The 16,271-nt window shown below is 42.1% G+C and overlaps 1 protein-coding gene across 4 annotated transcripts in view; it reads right to left on the bottom strand.

Annotated features, from left to right (window-relative positions):
- IL1RAPL1 (interleukin 1 receptor accessory protein like 1) overlaps window positions 1-16,050 on the bottom strand; it is a 676,860-nt gene extending 660,810 nt beyond the window's left edge. Inside the window, exon 1 of one of the 4 annotated variants that reach the window (XM_072934853.1) lies at window positions 15,102-16,050. The gene's annotated coding sequence lies outside the window, so the exon portion shown is untranslated. The other 3 variants (XM_072934849.1, XM_072934841.1, XM_072934845.1) reach the window with 3 other exon arrangements.
- Between the last annotated feature and the right edge of the window lie 221 nt (window positions 16,051-16,271).

Below are 16,271 nucleotides of genomic sequence, written 5' to 3'. Positions count from 1 at the left end.
TACTGTCAAGAGTGTTGCCAATATGGTTTTGTTATTACTTCGTGCTCCCCAGCTGCCCCAATCCAATCTTTCTCCCTTGTAAGTCCTATGGCATGGGTTCTGAGCATGCACAACACAGAGAGAAATGGAAACTGGGTGATTATGGGCAATCTTTTAACAGAAAGAAATCACAGTAATTCCTTCATCAACATTAAAGTCCCTATTCCCATCCAAACCTAAACCACAATGTCTGCTTCCTCCCACAGGAAGACATTATTTCCAATTCAGACACGGAATAAAATAATTTCTTCCACAATTTAATCACAAAAGCTTTCTGAGGAGGGTATAGGCAGATGCACATTTTGTCTGTACAAAGATATTGTATGTAGCTATGTATGGAGTGGAAAATAAAAAATCTGCTGTGGACAAAGTCCAGCTTGGCCTCTAAAAGCACTAACACCTTTAATTGAAATCTGCTGCACAAACATGATCTGCTGAGTGCTGAATGCAGTGCCGTTCTCCTACAAATGCAAAGTCTGGCTGTCTCAAATGGAATTATTTCACCAAATCTTTGTTTCACCAGCCCTTTTTTTGCAGGACAATTTGTGTAAAAGACAAGTTTGTAGCTTACTTCTGAAGAGTATCAGGGCGATGCCCCAAATAGGACCTGCACTGGAGATCCGTTTGCCTTTCCAGCCCTGACTCAGAGAGCAGCAGGTACACACCTGACCAACAGGCGAGGGGAATGGTACTCAGCTCTGCATAGACCTGTCTCCACAGCATGTCAGTGATGACAATCATGTTCTGGGGCTTTTCAAAGGGTAAAAAAAAAAAAAAATATGCATAGGTAGCTCATAAACTCAGATATAGCTAGATTAAGCTTCATGTGTAAGGCCTAGAGTGAGCTAATTTATCTCAGGGGAAAAAAAAATCTGTTTATATATATCCTTTTCCTATTCAGTTAGATTACCCCTTTCCATTTCACTATTCCCTTTCATGCATGTGTGCGTCTTAAAATGTGATAATCAGAAAGTACCGTCTGCATAACAAAATCCCCAGAAACAACTGCAGAGCGTATGACAACCAGCTCGCATTTCAGAGGATACAGCACGTATTAATGCTTTACTGAAGGGAGCTCATCCATCTTCTCAGACAGGAGTCTGTCATTTGCACTCTCATCACACCACAAAACACCACATCTTACCATATCTTCACATCTCACAGTCTCTGATGTGTCTGTTCCCTTAGTGTGCCAGGGAGGTGAGAAATGCTATCACCCCATTCTGCTCCTGGGAATCCAAGTCAGGCAACACGTCTGCAGTGCCAAGCAGCACAGCCCTTGAGTAAACTCCTCACGGGGATCACCTACACTGTGTGAGTTCACTGCTGCTTCCTGCAGTCAACAGGGGAGGCAAGGCAGCTCACTCCACAAATTGCCTCTAACACCAAAGTAACAAGTTGGTTTGGTCTGTCTGAACATTCCTCTGACACCGTCCTATCCCTAAACTTATCCCTGCATGTAGCTTAGGACACACAACATCTGCCAGTTTTGTGTCTGAGGAAACGACAATGCAGGGGAGGCTGTACTTCACACCAACAAAACTAAAAATAAACCTACATAAACCTACAAAAAAAAAAACAATTGGAAGAGTAATATCTATGACTAGAAGTCCTTCACAGGTGATTGAGAAGGAACCCAAAGCCAAATGACAAATACTTTAGTCCCAGGCAATATCAGGCAGTGTGGCTATGAACTGCTCTCCACCACTTGGAGAAAATGAACTGTACTGCAGCCAAAACCAGCACAAGCTGGTTCCCCCTTCCTGCCACCTACTCAGCTTGCCCCAGAGTACAAGGTGGGGGGACTGCCTCCCACCAAGCTCTCCTTCACTTGGGAGCTGATGTTAAACCAAGGCGTGACATTGGCCAAGGAGGCAGAATCTCTCCTTAGGGATAATGTATGCAACAGAAAAGGTGTGATGAAACCAAAGTCATGCCAGAGGACGCTGACCAACACCAAGCATTTGTCTGTCTTCACTATTCACAGCTTTTCTTTAATACCCATCTAGGAACAGCCTTCCCAATGCCTGTCAGCTGGTGCACAGGACATGTGGTAACCACAGGGCTGCACAAGATGGGAAAGCAGCGCTCTGCTGACCACTCCCTGTGCCTCTCCAAGCACCCTTCCTGGGTGCACTGCCTGCACACCCTGTGCCCACCCACCTGGGGCACCCAACACGCTCCCTGCCAGCTCACAATCTGCCTCTAGAAGGAGGCTGAATTCCATCAAAACCTGTCACACGATCTAATTGCAGAGCTCAGTTATCTTAACTGGCAGGTGTACAGCTAATTGTTCACCTGTGGTATGAAATCTCAGGAACAACGTGCTACATAAATAGAGGATTTCTGTACAATGCAAGCAATGTGTGCAGCAGGGTGTCACAATCACTGCCGGTGACTGGTGACAGCTAGAACGTCTCATCTGATAAATAAATTCCACATTGTTGAAGGTAATCCATGGATTTATTTGTGTATCACAACACATAAAATAAAGGGCCATTTAAGGATGTTTTCTCCTCTATGTGTGTTCAAATAAAATTTAGTTTTCACTATTAAAAGAGGTGTGCAGAGTCATTTTCTCATGGGAACTGGTAAATTTGTTCCTGTTTCATGTGTGTATTCACCATGAAAGCTATGCACCACACACACCATGTAACAGAAAAAGTGAGCTAGAATTCATGACACCAACAAAACACATCCTCCTACTAAAATCAGTTATTCCATATTTAAAAGTCCCATAACTCTTGTTATAAAACTTTTGAGTTCCATAAACTACATTGTATGGAAACCCCTAGAAGCATATATTGTTTTGATACGGAGATCAGTGATGGTTCTCTGCTTTATTTCTGGCCATCTTCAGGAAAGTGAGTGTTGATTGACAGCATATTTTATTTAATTTTATTCTTTGATAAGGACAGCGAAAATTGTGCCCCTTCATAATGAAGCTATTTTTAAAATAAGCTTTAAATAGTAAGAGGGTCTGTCTGTCCTCTAAGATAAGCAGAAAGACAATTTGTACTTTAAAACAAATTATGGACTTAAATAAATGGGTATCTAAATTTAATTACAAGAAATTATTTTCCTTTCTGGTGTGATCTTTCCCTTTTGTCTGGGGGGAAGTTGTGTGTGTTATTTTTTTCTTTTTTATTAGAGCCTTAATAGATAATCATCAAAACAAACTATAAAGTTTATGGGTGCAAAAAATTGCTATTATATGAACACAGTCTTACTATATTATATATAACTGTATTTTTCCTCTATCCTACAATAACCTTATAGTATAAATTTCCAGTAAAAGAATAATAAAGAAAAAACCTTCTTTTTTAAAATTAAGAATATTGTGCCAATCTTGGTAGAAAAAACTACAGGACACTTCTATAGTAAACAGTCTCTAGCTGAAAATTCAGTCATCCTCATTCACCAAAACAAAGCATAAGGCTGAAAGCTTATTTGAGAGCATTCTGAGAGGCCAATAAAAAGAACAGTAAGAGGGAGGACTGTAGAACCATAGTCCCTGCCAAATAAACTATAAAATCTCTTATGTACATATTTCAGGTGGCATTGATGCAGTCTGATACACTTTGGGCTACATTATACATTTGCATTCCTGCATTCAGGTTTCATTATTAGCTAAACTAGAGTCTAGCTTATATATACAGCCATATATATTACTTTCAAGCAACAGTTTTCATACTCTGTATCAGTGTGGGATTAAATGTACCAAAGTATATGTTGAAATCTTGACTCCTACAGTAATCTAAAGCCATCTACACAGCAAGCAGCTCCTGCCAAACTACAGATGTACTGCCCACAGCTTCCCCTATTGCAAAACACAGACTCCCTCTGAGTTATGAATTCAGGACTAGCACAGAGACAGCAGCCTGTCTTGCACATGACAGGATACTGCCATTCAGGTGACGGGTGGCTCCTTGACTCCTTGACTTCCAGAAACTAAACCAGCTCCTGTGGAAATGCATGAGGGAGCTGGGATAGAAAAACATGTGTAGGTCTAAACCATGCACACAGGTGAGACTGCACAGTGGGTCTTGGTAGAGTAGGCAAACCTCCAATACAGTGCTCTTGAATTCCCTAAGAACAAATTAAAGGAGCATTTTCTATGTAGTTGGACCAGGCAAGAAAGAACAAGAAAAGTAAAACTCTAGTGGTTAAACAGTCCTTAACCGTGCAAATAAATTTATAAAAATAATGGTAAAAACAACATATGAAAATTGAAATAATGGTTGTGTTTTCAATATTAACACCTATGATTTTATAACAAAAGTTATGTATATACATGCACACCTCTACTTATATTTATATATATGCTTGTATATGTACATCAGTATTATCTGAAACCAATCTAAATGAACACAAATTAAAGCTGAAAGATTCATTTTAACACGAGGCATTTGAGATGGCTGGCAAGCCTTATTTACACATTTCCTGTATTTTTATATATTTAAAGAAACATCAAAGGTTTTTAATAAGAAAATTATATTCTCATAGCCATAAAGTATACTCTTGTGATTGCATTAGAGTGGCTGTGCAATATAACTTCTTTGCTTGTTGACAATGGTTTTGCTATGTTAATTGAATAAGTCTGTGATCTTTATTCATTAAAATTAATGCAATAATATCTATGTTGAAGGTTCACATTGGACTCAATCTGGCAAGCCGAATGAAACAGCTTCACTGGAGTTACTCTAACATTATTCTTGACGAAACAGAGCTCTGACAGGAGATTCTGTGTGAAATCGGTTTACCCTTGCTTCACTTAATATTATTCCAAATCAGCGAGCACGAGTATCTTCAGAGCAGACAAAAATGTCTTCTATTAAACAAAGCAATGGAAACCACAAGTCTCCAGGCGACAGGTTGTGGCGGGCACGGAGCCCGCTGGCTGGGGCATTCCGGCTGTGATGGGGAAATGCCGCCGGCGTCACCGCGGAGCTCTGCGGTCCAGCCCTGGTCCAGAGCCGTCAGCTGGAATTAGCCCAAAGGATGGCACTGAGCACGGCTTGTCAATTCCAGTAACAAGACCTGAAAAAAACAGCAAAGGTTTCATGTACGAAACCCGGGATCCCTTCACCTCTGGGATTATCTCCCAGAGAAGCAGGAGCTGCTCCGCTCCGGCTTTCCCGGTGGGAAAGCTGCTCTCCGGAAGGCAGGCGGTACCTGCGAGCATGCAGCAGGTGATGGCTCTGCGCCCGCAGGCAAACGCACTGCAGGAAAGAAGAGAACCTCGTTGCTAAGGTTTTTAAATTCCCAAATCTAATTCACTCCACACTGAGACCAACTGCAGCCCTTCCCACAACACCCCGGGCACTGGATTAAGTTGATGAGTAAGAGCCAACACAGAGTTGGAAGCTCAGCATCAAAACCACAAAGCCCCATCACTATTAATGTTTTTGTTCTGTTAACCAGGTGGGTTACACCTGAACCTTGGCAGAAAGGAAAACCACAAGCTTTTCGTGACCATCCATTTTTTATGTTTTACTTTTTTACCTTTGATTCGTGACCATCCATATTTTACATATAATTAATTCAGCTAACAGGGGAAAATGAGAAGAGATGAGAAATTAAAAAGACTGATTAGTATTTAGGAAACAGGCAGCTGACCCAGCCACCCCGAGTAATATGACTCGCAATACTATTTTCATATTTGTATTATTTAGCATGTAAAGACCTTAGCTGAGAGTCCTGCTCTGCTAAGAACTTAGATTAAGTACTCTGAAAATATCTTCCCTGATTAATTTTCTACTGAGCAAAAAATGTTTTCATTAAAATTTTATGTCTAAAATGACATCTTTTGATTCAGTCCTCCCAAAATCTAAGTGCTAAATAAATAAAAAATATTAAAAATTCCACCCTCCAACCAACATGGAAATTACTTATTTTCTGGAGGCTAGAAGAATGGAAACACCTTCTATGATTTCCAGGGGCTGGCAAAAAATTTAATTTCCACTGAGGTAGGAAGAAGAAATTGACATTAACTTTTTCTCTAGACCTACTTCATAGATAATAAAAAAGAAATATTAAGCATTAATGCAAAGGGTTTACATTATAAATAGATGAAGCACTTAAAAAGACATGAAGGCAGAACGTATTTATGTCTTTCAGTGTTTAGACACAAGAAATTGAAGTATGGACAAATTTTGCAAAATTTTACAGAGAAGCAATATTTGGAACTAGTGAAAGGGCCTGATTTCAGACACCAAAGAAATAAAAGACATGCATTGCATTAGCTAATATTGAAGTCTTAAGCATTAAGTGATACTACAAATGGACAAAATCCAGAGAAAATAGTAATTAAGGAAGGTCCCCTGTAACTGAACAGCCATAAGTAGAAGTAAGAGTGTCTGTCCATTGAGCCATGTGACTTTCCTTTGAAAGTTATATTATTATATATAATAATATACATTATTATATATAAGAAATGTATTATACATTATTATACATATAAAGTATTGAAGAAGCAATACAAAGGAGGATAAGTTAAACTAACGAAAGACTAACACCTATCTGTATTTTAATTAACCTGACAATTTTTTAGAAAGAATTATTAGCTCAGGATGTAGACTAACATTGCATGTATTTTTAGTGATTGATTTTAGAGATCTTTCTGAGTTTTCCATTGCAACAACTGAAAGTACTGGAGACCAGGAATGATGTAACAACCTTTTAAGAAATGAGACATTCCTTTCAGTGACTGAACAAAATACGGGGGTTGCATATCCTCTAATGATGGAAATTAATAAGACCATTTATACTGTCAATAATATAGTAAGTTTTATTGGATTCTATTAAAGTTTACAAGCTTTTTTTTTTGTAATCAATGTTAACCTATTAAACATAAGAAGTATGAGGGGGTTTTTTTCCACAGAAAATAACAAAAACTAAGAAATTGGATGATAAAGCTGGAGATTGATCCAATACCTACAGAGTGCAGTAGGCCTCGTTCCATTTCCATCACTGTATTTTGGACCAAGACTTTAGTAACGAAGACTTAAACAGCAAAATTAGGCTTTTCAGTCAACATTAATGAATCTTCATTAAGTAATACTACAATCCTGGGTTTGTAAAATGAACAGAGTGAAGAACTGTAGTCTCAAGAACAGAGAGTCCATCTAGTCAGAGGAGACTTCCAAGGGAAGCCAGTAAGAAATCCTTTGGAAGAAGCATCCTTTAACACTTCAGAATCACAGACATACATCCATCCACTGACTACACCACAACTGGGGTACACAAGGGGAGAGCCCTCTCCTACACAGCCTGATAATCTTCTTACCTAGGTATCTATTACAATGCAACACTTCAAAATTTTGTCTTTATCAAGCCATTCTATTTTACCACAGCTTTCTCTTCACTGTATCCTTGTCCATAAGAGACAAAGGATTTGAATGAACCATAAAAAGGAGTGTTTTCCTTTACTCATTTTACATTTTCCACAATTAAATTTTACTGGTCATCAGGAAAACAACATATAAGATCAGCCAAAGTATCTTTCCATAGTCTTCAAAATTCCCTGCATCATCTGCTTTTCCGTATTGTATCTTCTTTTTTCTGAATAAATAAAACCTTCACCTTTTTCTTCACATGGGGATTTTTCATATGGAAGATTTTTTTTTTTTTTTCCCTGTCATTCTCTGGTATTTTCTTCTTTCTTAATAGATTTCTGGATAAGAAGTTTCCAAAGGCAGACGAATTATTCATATTGTGTATGAGAGTGAAGAAGTATTATAGAAGAAATACTACATGAAATTTTACATTTCTTTTATAATACACATAAATACACATTTCTTCTACTATGAACTGAGAAAATACCCTGGTTGAGCTTCTTCATGACAATGGGAAAGATTTTTGATAGTATCTTGTTCTGTTAGGAGAGATATATAAGAAATATTTAGATTGTATCTTCCAAAGTTTTATCATGAAGATTTCTAAAGTTACATTTGATCCCATATAGCTCTTTGATAGTCCTTTCAATGTTTCTGCTTTGATGTTCCAAAATACATTTGTGTTGTCTTCAAATATGCTGCATTTACAGATCATTAAAAAATAACTACTAAATCAACCCTAAAAACCAGTTACTGTCTCATGGCTTGTTTAAATGATGCTTGTTTTCCTCCATTCAGCATAAGGAATTACTAGAGGACTCCCTCTTTATGGCTTGTTCTCAGTCTTCGTTGGGTATGTGAGTGCGTGCACAGGTAAAGGCACATGTATGCACAGGAATACACAGGCACCTGTATTTGTGCATGTGTACATGTACATAATGCTCCTCAAGTGACCAGACACAGAAATGATCCCTGAAAGTCTACATAAAGGTATTACAGAGCATCCAAAGCAGGGCTACGAGGATGGTGAAAGGTCAGGAGGGGAAACTTTATGAGTAGGGGCCAAGATCCCTGGGTCTGTCCAGCCTGGAGGAGCCTGAGGGGAGACCTCACTGCAGTTACAGCTTCCTCCTGAGAGGAAGTGGAGGTGACAATGATGATCTCTTCACTCTCATGAACAGTGACAGGACTCAAGGAAATGGCCTAAAATTGTGTAAAGGGAAGTTTAGTTTGGATATCAGGAAAACATTTTTCACCCAGAGGATGGTCAGGCACTGGAACAGGCTCCTCAGGGAAGTGGTCACAGCACCAAGCCCGTCTGAGACTAAAAAGCATTTGGACAATGTTCTCAGATACATGGTGTGACTCTTAGGGTGTCCTGTGCAGGGCCAATGAGTTGGACTCAATGATCCTGATGGGTCTCTTTCAACTCAGCATATTCTATGATTCTGTGATAACTAAATATATATGTATGTGCAGAGAGAAAGTGCCAGTGAACCAGCCTGATTTAACATTGGTGTAAGCTCACCACTTCCAGCTATGGGATCCCCCAAAGAAATGTGTGGGAGAAAGTTCACAGGCCTTGTCTGTTTTGTAAGAGATGTTGAATAAAAGAACTCTCTGTATACTAAATATGCAGATCTTATTGACAAATATGTACACAAGCATACATATATCCATCAGAGTCACAACTTGCTGAAAAGGAAATGCCATGTATTTCCAGTTATGTTATTCTAAAATCAGCAAAAGAGTCTGGAGGGGTGGGGGATGGGGGAGGAAAAAAAGTTTTAATGTGGGAAGAGACAGAAAGCATTAAAGGAAAACCAAAGATGCAGAATGCCAAGGTGCTGTATGGTAACAGCTGTGCTCTGCTGCCATCCTGAAATTCTGTGCACTGAGCAGCAACCTGACAGACACAGGCTAAAATTGCTGCCAGGGATCAGTGCCACACAAAAGCATCCTGGCCAAACACATTCCTGTGCAGACATTGTGGCTCTATCCCAACGTTTCCATCATACCAACAGATCTTGGTGTAGGAATTATCCCTGAGGCATATGATCTGAGCTCAGAGACAAATCCACTAAAGGTGCACTGTCAAATGGATGTAGGTAGGGCACAGATGTACTTGCAGGTTCCTTACACCATTCAGGCACAGCAATTCTCAGTCAGATGCAAATGGTCTGGGAACTCAGAGAGGTCAGAGCTGGTTAATCCCACGGGGAGCTCAGAGTGGTTAAGCCCACTCCTAACCAGCAGCAGAAGCCTTTCTCTGCACATGGCAATGATGTACATTACTATGACTTCATTTTCGCTGAAACAGTCCAAACTTTTGGTTGGGATTGAGAAGAAATTGACACTCCAAGCACAGCAGTTGCACTACCTTGGTGCCAGTCTTGCAAGAGTACTATGAAATCCTAGTTGGAAATTCAAAGGTATGTACTTTGTCAGAACAAAGTCTGACTTCTGTAAATAATCAGCCTTTTCTAAAATTATGGGCCTTGTCAGTCTTTTCATCTAACAGAAAACATTCCTTCTCCCAAGTTCCTGACATTAATTTATTATTTTATGGAGAAGGACCTCAAGTTACCTTGGCCCAAGAGATCACCGTCTCATTGCGTGCCTGGAAAAAGGCACGGAAACAAAAAGTTGATGTCTCTTGAACTGATGATTTTAAGGATTTTGCCAAAAGAAAAGAGCAGTGGGAGTTGGGAACTGCAATAACTTTAAGCATCTGGGTATCCCTAGTAAAGAACAGACAAGAGGAATACAGAAATATATTCCATCTCAAAAGACAGAGGATACTTCACCACTGTGAATGTCTGTACATTTACAAGCTTTTCTGGCCCCCTTTTAACCCATTCTGCAGTCTCCATCATCTTCCTCTTTCACAATACTCTATTCACTACGGTCAACTGTAAAGGACCAGAGAACAGAAAACTTTCTGACACCACTTCCCCTTGTCTGCCTGCTGATTGTATAGATTTGTGTAGATGGTATTGGTCTTCTCAACACATGAATTAGCTTTCTGTAGTTCTTTTTGTAAGCTACACTGAGCATTTCCTAAATTATTCCCAGAAGTAAAAAATAAAATGGAAACAACATCTACTGCATTGGCAAAAATCTTAATGTTCTCCCTTTCTTTTTTACTGCATTCCCAATTTAAAAATCTTTGTGAGTAAATGCTGCAGTTGATGCTACAACTATTTAAAAGATTATCATTATGTCTGTGTGCTGTTCCTACAAACATGAAACTTTAAAGCACATAAAGCAGTAAGACATAAGGCAGTAAGACTGACTGATGCCCTTGGTTCGTTTATTCAGACCCAGTTATTGAGGCATAAATAGTGTGTTGTCTAACACCATGAACTGACCTAGGAGTGCCTATAATACACAGGTACAGTGAGACCTAGAAAAACTGAGTATTCAATGTTAGAACACAGAGCCAGCACTACCTGATTTCCTTGCCCTGGTGTTACAGAGATGTGACAAATGACAGGATTTTTCCCTTCTGCAGGATGGAGTTCCATACGTGACTACCTCAGGGGAATATGCAAAGCTTGAATATTAACATTCAAAACCTACAAATTTTCATCTTCATTACTTTCTCCTTCTTCCCTGCCCCCCCAAAAGAGTTTTCACCTAAATGCAAATTAGTTTTAAGCTGTCACAAAAAGAATTAATTGCTGCATTTAATCTGTTTTTATTTTAGGAGTATGAAAACTATATGAAAGTGCATTAAAAAATGATATGTTAAGTGATCCCTCCTGAGTCACTGTGGTCCATCACTGCATATTTAATTACATTTTAAAATAAAAGTATATACTTGAATTGATAGAGCATAATGGCTGCTTTGGTGCTGCTGTAGATATTCATAGAAAGACTTAAAGAAACACATGGATTACTGACCTGAGAGGCCAGGACAGTAACCTAAAACAGCCATCATGGACTCTACTGTGAATTCTTATTTCATAGACCCCTGACACAATGGATGGAAGCAGGATACAGTTTTATAATAAAAATGCTGACACAACCTTACCTATAGCTGTGAAAATGGTGCTTCTATAATTAAACTTTACAACTTCAGCACCATGAAATAAGTTGCTAGTTTTTAATCATATTAATCAGAGCTTCATGTTTCAATTGCCATATATTATAATGCAGTGTGAACTATAAAAATAAAAAGATTCCCAGCTGCTAAATATCACAGCTGTTATGAAACCCAGAAGTATATCCAAACACTTCTCTGTAAGTGCAAATACACTGAAGGAAAACCTCAGCTGACTATCCATTTTTTGTTTTTTTTTTCCTAATACATTGGTTCAACACAATGGCCACAGAAGGTACTCTGAATACATTACAAGAATATCACTGAATAGTAAAAAAGTTTCATTAAGATCTCCCCCGTTTCAAATTTTCCTATCAGCACTAAAACAAGTCTACTGTTTTCTATGACAATGACAGCCAGAAGCCTGCTTTTCCAGAGAAAGGCACTGAGATTATTCTTCATGCACTGCTGTTTTCTTTAAAAGCCAGCTCTCCAGCAATAGCGAGGAGTGGGTGGCCAAACTCTCACTGCTTTCAGTGGTCTGAGATTTGGAGCCTGGAAATGTTTTATGAAAATATTTCTCTTCACATTTTCTCTTCATTTGTCCAAGTGATTTACAGCTTTACTTCAGCAAGGAAAGTTTCCTCTCAAAAAAGCTACATTTGGTGCAAACTGAAGGGATATTGCATTGGAGCTGCAACCCTCTATTTTTACCAAGTGATCATTGCTAACTACAACAATAAAATTAATCTGTAATTAAAATTTGGTGCTTACCATTGTTCTGAATTTGCAAATCCTTGCGTGCTGCATGCCACTTTACATGTATCATGTGATACAATCCCACACTGTCAGTGCATACTCCTCTACAGCACCAGTTTTATAACAGCTTCTGGAGACAATTGTGCTTTCCTTTGAGATGGGTGGTACAGGTATGTAGACTGTGTGTCACAAAGGGTCCTGTAATCAATGGAATGAGCATGCCTGCAATTTTGTGTGGGGGAGAATATGCAATGGACATTTCTGAAAATGATAAGAGCTGTAGCAATGCATAGGAGTTGCCATAGTGTTATTCTGACCCCTGAAGGATGGAAACAGAGTTAACTTCATATCCTTTTTTTCCCAATTTACTCAGTATACTCTATGAATGTCAAACCCTAAACTGCATTAGCAGGATATTTTAGTGCTTGCCCAGACCTAGCCTCCAGAAATATGAATATAGTCATGAACTAATGGTGAATCAACTTTAAAATACTGATGTTTTCAGGGAAGCAGGAAAAAATGATTTTTCAGGCTGCTGTAGGGTAAAATTACTGTGAGTTTGATAGTGCATTAAATCTAGTAGGTATGTGAAGATCATGCTTATCTAGAGATGTAAAACCCACTCTGCCCTCACCTCTTCTTAACTGAAAAGTATTTTAGTGACATTTTGCTAGAATGGATTCAGAGTGAAGTGGGGAAGGACACAGGTCAGTGATGATAAGATCACTCATTTCAGCTGAGTTAAGATTTCATCAGGCTTACATTTTTCAGAAAATGCATGTGTTAGAGGTATGGGCCCTCAGCAGTGCCTTTGTGAGCTTATCTATCTTCGAGTGCTCTTCCCCCTCCTCCCCCTGAACAGATAGGAAAAGTGATTTGGGATTCTAAAAGGGGCATTAAGGCATATCCTGATACTACTATCTTTGAGGACAATTTGCTAAAAAAGTCTGAGTTAAACCAATGGGACTCCTTTTACACCTTTGCTCTTCACCCACTCACTTCTAAGACGCTTGAAACGCGCTAAAAGACCACCTTTTCGGTTCCTCTAAATGTAACAGGTGCACGAAGCTGTTGTATCTGACAATTTCTGACTTTCTCCCCACGTCAGTCCCGCTGTATTGTTACACACTGAGGCAGCAGCCTGCCAAAGCTTCGAGCAGCGGCTGCTCACACCCGGAGGGACGCGGCGCTGTCTGTGCCGCGCACCGGGCGGAGCGGCACCGGCTCTGCTTCAGCACCGGCGGATGGAGAGGTCAGCGCAACGCCGCGCTCGCAGCTGGGCCACGGCGAGCGGAGAGGAGGAGGATCAATTTTAATTTCGGTTTTGTCCCTCCTCCGCTCAGCTGTTGCCATGCACCCAAGTCCCAGGTTGCGGTGTGACCTTGCGAAGGAGTGCGCAGCCGGCGCTGCTCAATGGGACCATTGTGCAGCCCTGCCGCGGCTCTTCCGGAGCCTCTCCCCGGGTGTGGCCGAACCCGCGCCTCGGCAGCCTCCCCCTCCTCCTCCTCGTCCTCCGTGAACTCCCTGTCCCGGGGAAACTCCGCCAGCAGCACGCTGATGCAAAAAGCAGCCTACGAGAGGCAAACCCCTTGTCAGGAGCTAAGCAAGGATCTCCCCTCCTCTGCCCAGGTCTCCATCCCTCGCTGCCGGGAGCGCTACAAAGTTAAGGCAAGTGATCGATACGCTACAGGAGCATATTATTCCACTATCGGCGACTGATGCCACTGATGTAATCAAGTTACATAATCACCGTCTTTGCACAAATACATCCATCTTCCTACAGACAGATCTGCATATCTTCTTCCATCCATTATGCATGAACTCACCAGCAGTACATAAGGGTACATATTTTCGCACACACTATGTAACTTTAGCATTGCAGTGCATTGCACTGCACAACGTCATCACTATCGATTCCCTCAACCTTCCCCCATTCCCTCTTCTCAGGACTGATTTTGCAGAGAGAGATTACCAATGTGCATTGCTCGGATCCCTTTAAATCTTTAAAGGCTGAAGTACTTCCCTCACTTGCTTCTGTTCTTAAGAAGATGATCTTTCCTTTTTCTCTCGTCTCGCTTCACACCACAAGTAACAGGAATGAATTCCCACACAGTGCCTCAGCCAGATGCATGTATGTATGAAATACCGAAGATAGCATCTCTGTTTGCACATCTTCCAACTCCCATACACGTGGTCCGAGGTTTCAGTAGGTAAGTTATTGGATAAAAAAGATATTTTGTAAGAGCAGCTGGATGAGATATTTTCAGGCTAGTGACATTTACGATATTTCTCTACTATGAAGCTGAGGGAATATTGTCCTTACCGCCCCTCAGTTTATAATTTCCTTGCAGGATTTACAGGAACAGTTGTAATCCCAAATTACCAATGGCATTTAACCCCTTTAGCACCAGTGCACTGTACCACGATCAATAAGAATCACCACCTTAAAGTTTAACAACTTGAAAAGCAGATTTTCTCTACCTCCATTGCAGCTATGAAATGCAGAAGAACGCTGCACAGAGTTGGAAACATCTATTTAACCAGAGGATGGGATCCGATCTCGTATTAATTAGATTCCATCACAGAGAGCTTCTTTGCTGTCACATACCCTTTGCAGTCAAATATATTACAATCAGGGAAATAAAAAATAAAAAGAGGGAAAAATTAAAGACTCCTTGCTCTTACAGTACTCTCCCAAATCCAGAGGATGCATAAATACAGAGGGAGCAGATTTTTTTTTATTTTTAATTTATCGCAAAAAGCACTCACCAGAAGACCTACTGCAGTTATTCCACTCAACTGCCAATAGCGGCTGGAGCCCCTCGCATCAGGGTAATGCAGCAATCCCGAAAGTGCCCATTTCAGTCACCCGCCACCAAGTTTAGCAATGCCGGGCTTTTGCCTGGATAAAATGACCTTACCCACTGGAGTCTGCCGAAATATTCCTCCGGTGCGATCAGTCAGCGAGGCGAGTGCCGGTCACCACACTGCGCACTCGGCCGGAGGAGCCCCGTGTTTACTCCTGGGGCTCAGCTGGCCGCGAGTGCCGCGGACGCGGCGCCCATCCATCCAGCGCTGCCAGCTCCGCCGGGGGCGCAGGTAATTCCATACAGACTTCGGCGCCCCCCACCCCCCGAGTCGCCCCTTCCTTCCCAGTTCAGAAAGTGCCCGCGTCGCCGGCGGGAGGTACCATCCAGGTGCGGCGAGGGGGGGCGGGGGAAGGGGGCGGCCGGCCTGGGGGGCCCCCGCGCCGTCCGCGGGCAGCTCCGCGCCCAGCGCGCCGCCGGATCCCGGCTGCCCGCACAAGTATCCGGCGAGCGACGGTCCAGAGGGGGTTCCTTTCCTGGTGCTGGGCGAATGTGGGGAAAACGCTCCGGGGAGGGGGGGCGGGGGAGGGTGCCTGACGGGTCCTAGCACCCGCACCGCAGCGCCAAAAAAAAAAAAAAAAAAAAAAAAAAAAAAAAAAAAAGGAGGAGGTTTGGGGAGAAATTCTCCAGATGGAAAAGAAGAAAGGAAAAAAAAAAAAAAATCAGTTGTCCGCTTGCCCCGAACGATACTAATCCCCGGTAAAAATGACAAGTGATCAGCAAAGAAGAGGAGGTCTTGATTGATAACCACAATCCACCCAAAATATCCTCGGGAGCAGAGGAAGAGAGGGAGGGAGAGAGGCGAGGGAAACTGCAGTGCATAAACGATCCCTGTGTTCCTACGAGACGGGCTCGCCCGCTCGCTCGCTCGCCGGGCTGAACGCGCCCTCCGCCGGGCCGGCAGGAAGGGGCCGGCACTGCCCCCCGATGGACAGCGCCGCACTCGCGCCGCGCTGCGGGGGGAGCGCCGGGGAGGGCCCTTCCGAAGGGATCCTGGAGAAACTCCCGGGAGCGGGGCCTCCCTCTCTCCCTCTCTCCCTCCGCCCCGGCGCCGCCCGCCTTCCCGCGCCGCCTCCCTCGGTCCGCAGCGCCGCGGCCGCTCGGCTCGGCTCCGCTCCGCGCCCGCCGGGGCAGCGGCGGGGGCACGGCCGGGCGGGGAACGCCGGACGCGCAACGCACCCGGGGGTCAGCCTGCTTCGCTTCACCTCTTGTGCTTTATTTTAT

This window comes from Taeniopygia guttata, chromosome 1 (assembly GCF_048771995.1).
Source record: "Taeniopygia guttata chromosome 1, bTaeGut7.mat, whole genome shotgun sequence".
Classification (NCBI taxonomy): Eukaryota; Metazoa; Chordata; class Aves; order Passeriformes; family Estrildidae; genus Taeniopygia; species Taeniopygia guttata.
This window is presented reverse-complemented; position numbering and strand designations above follow the sequence as displayed.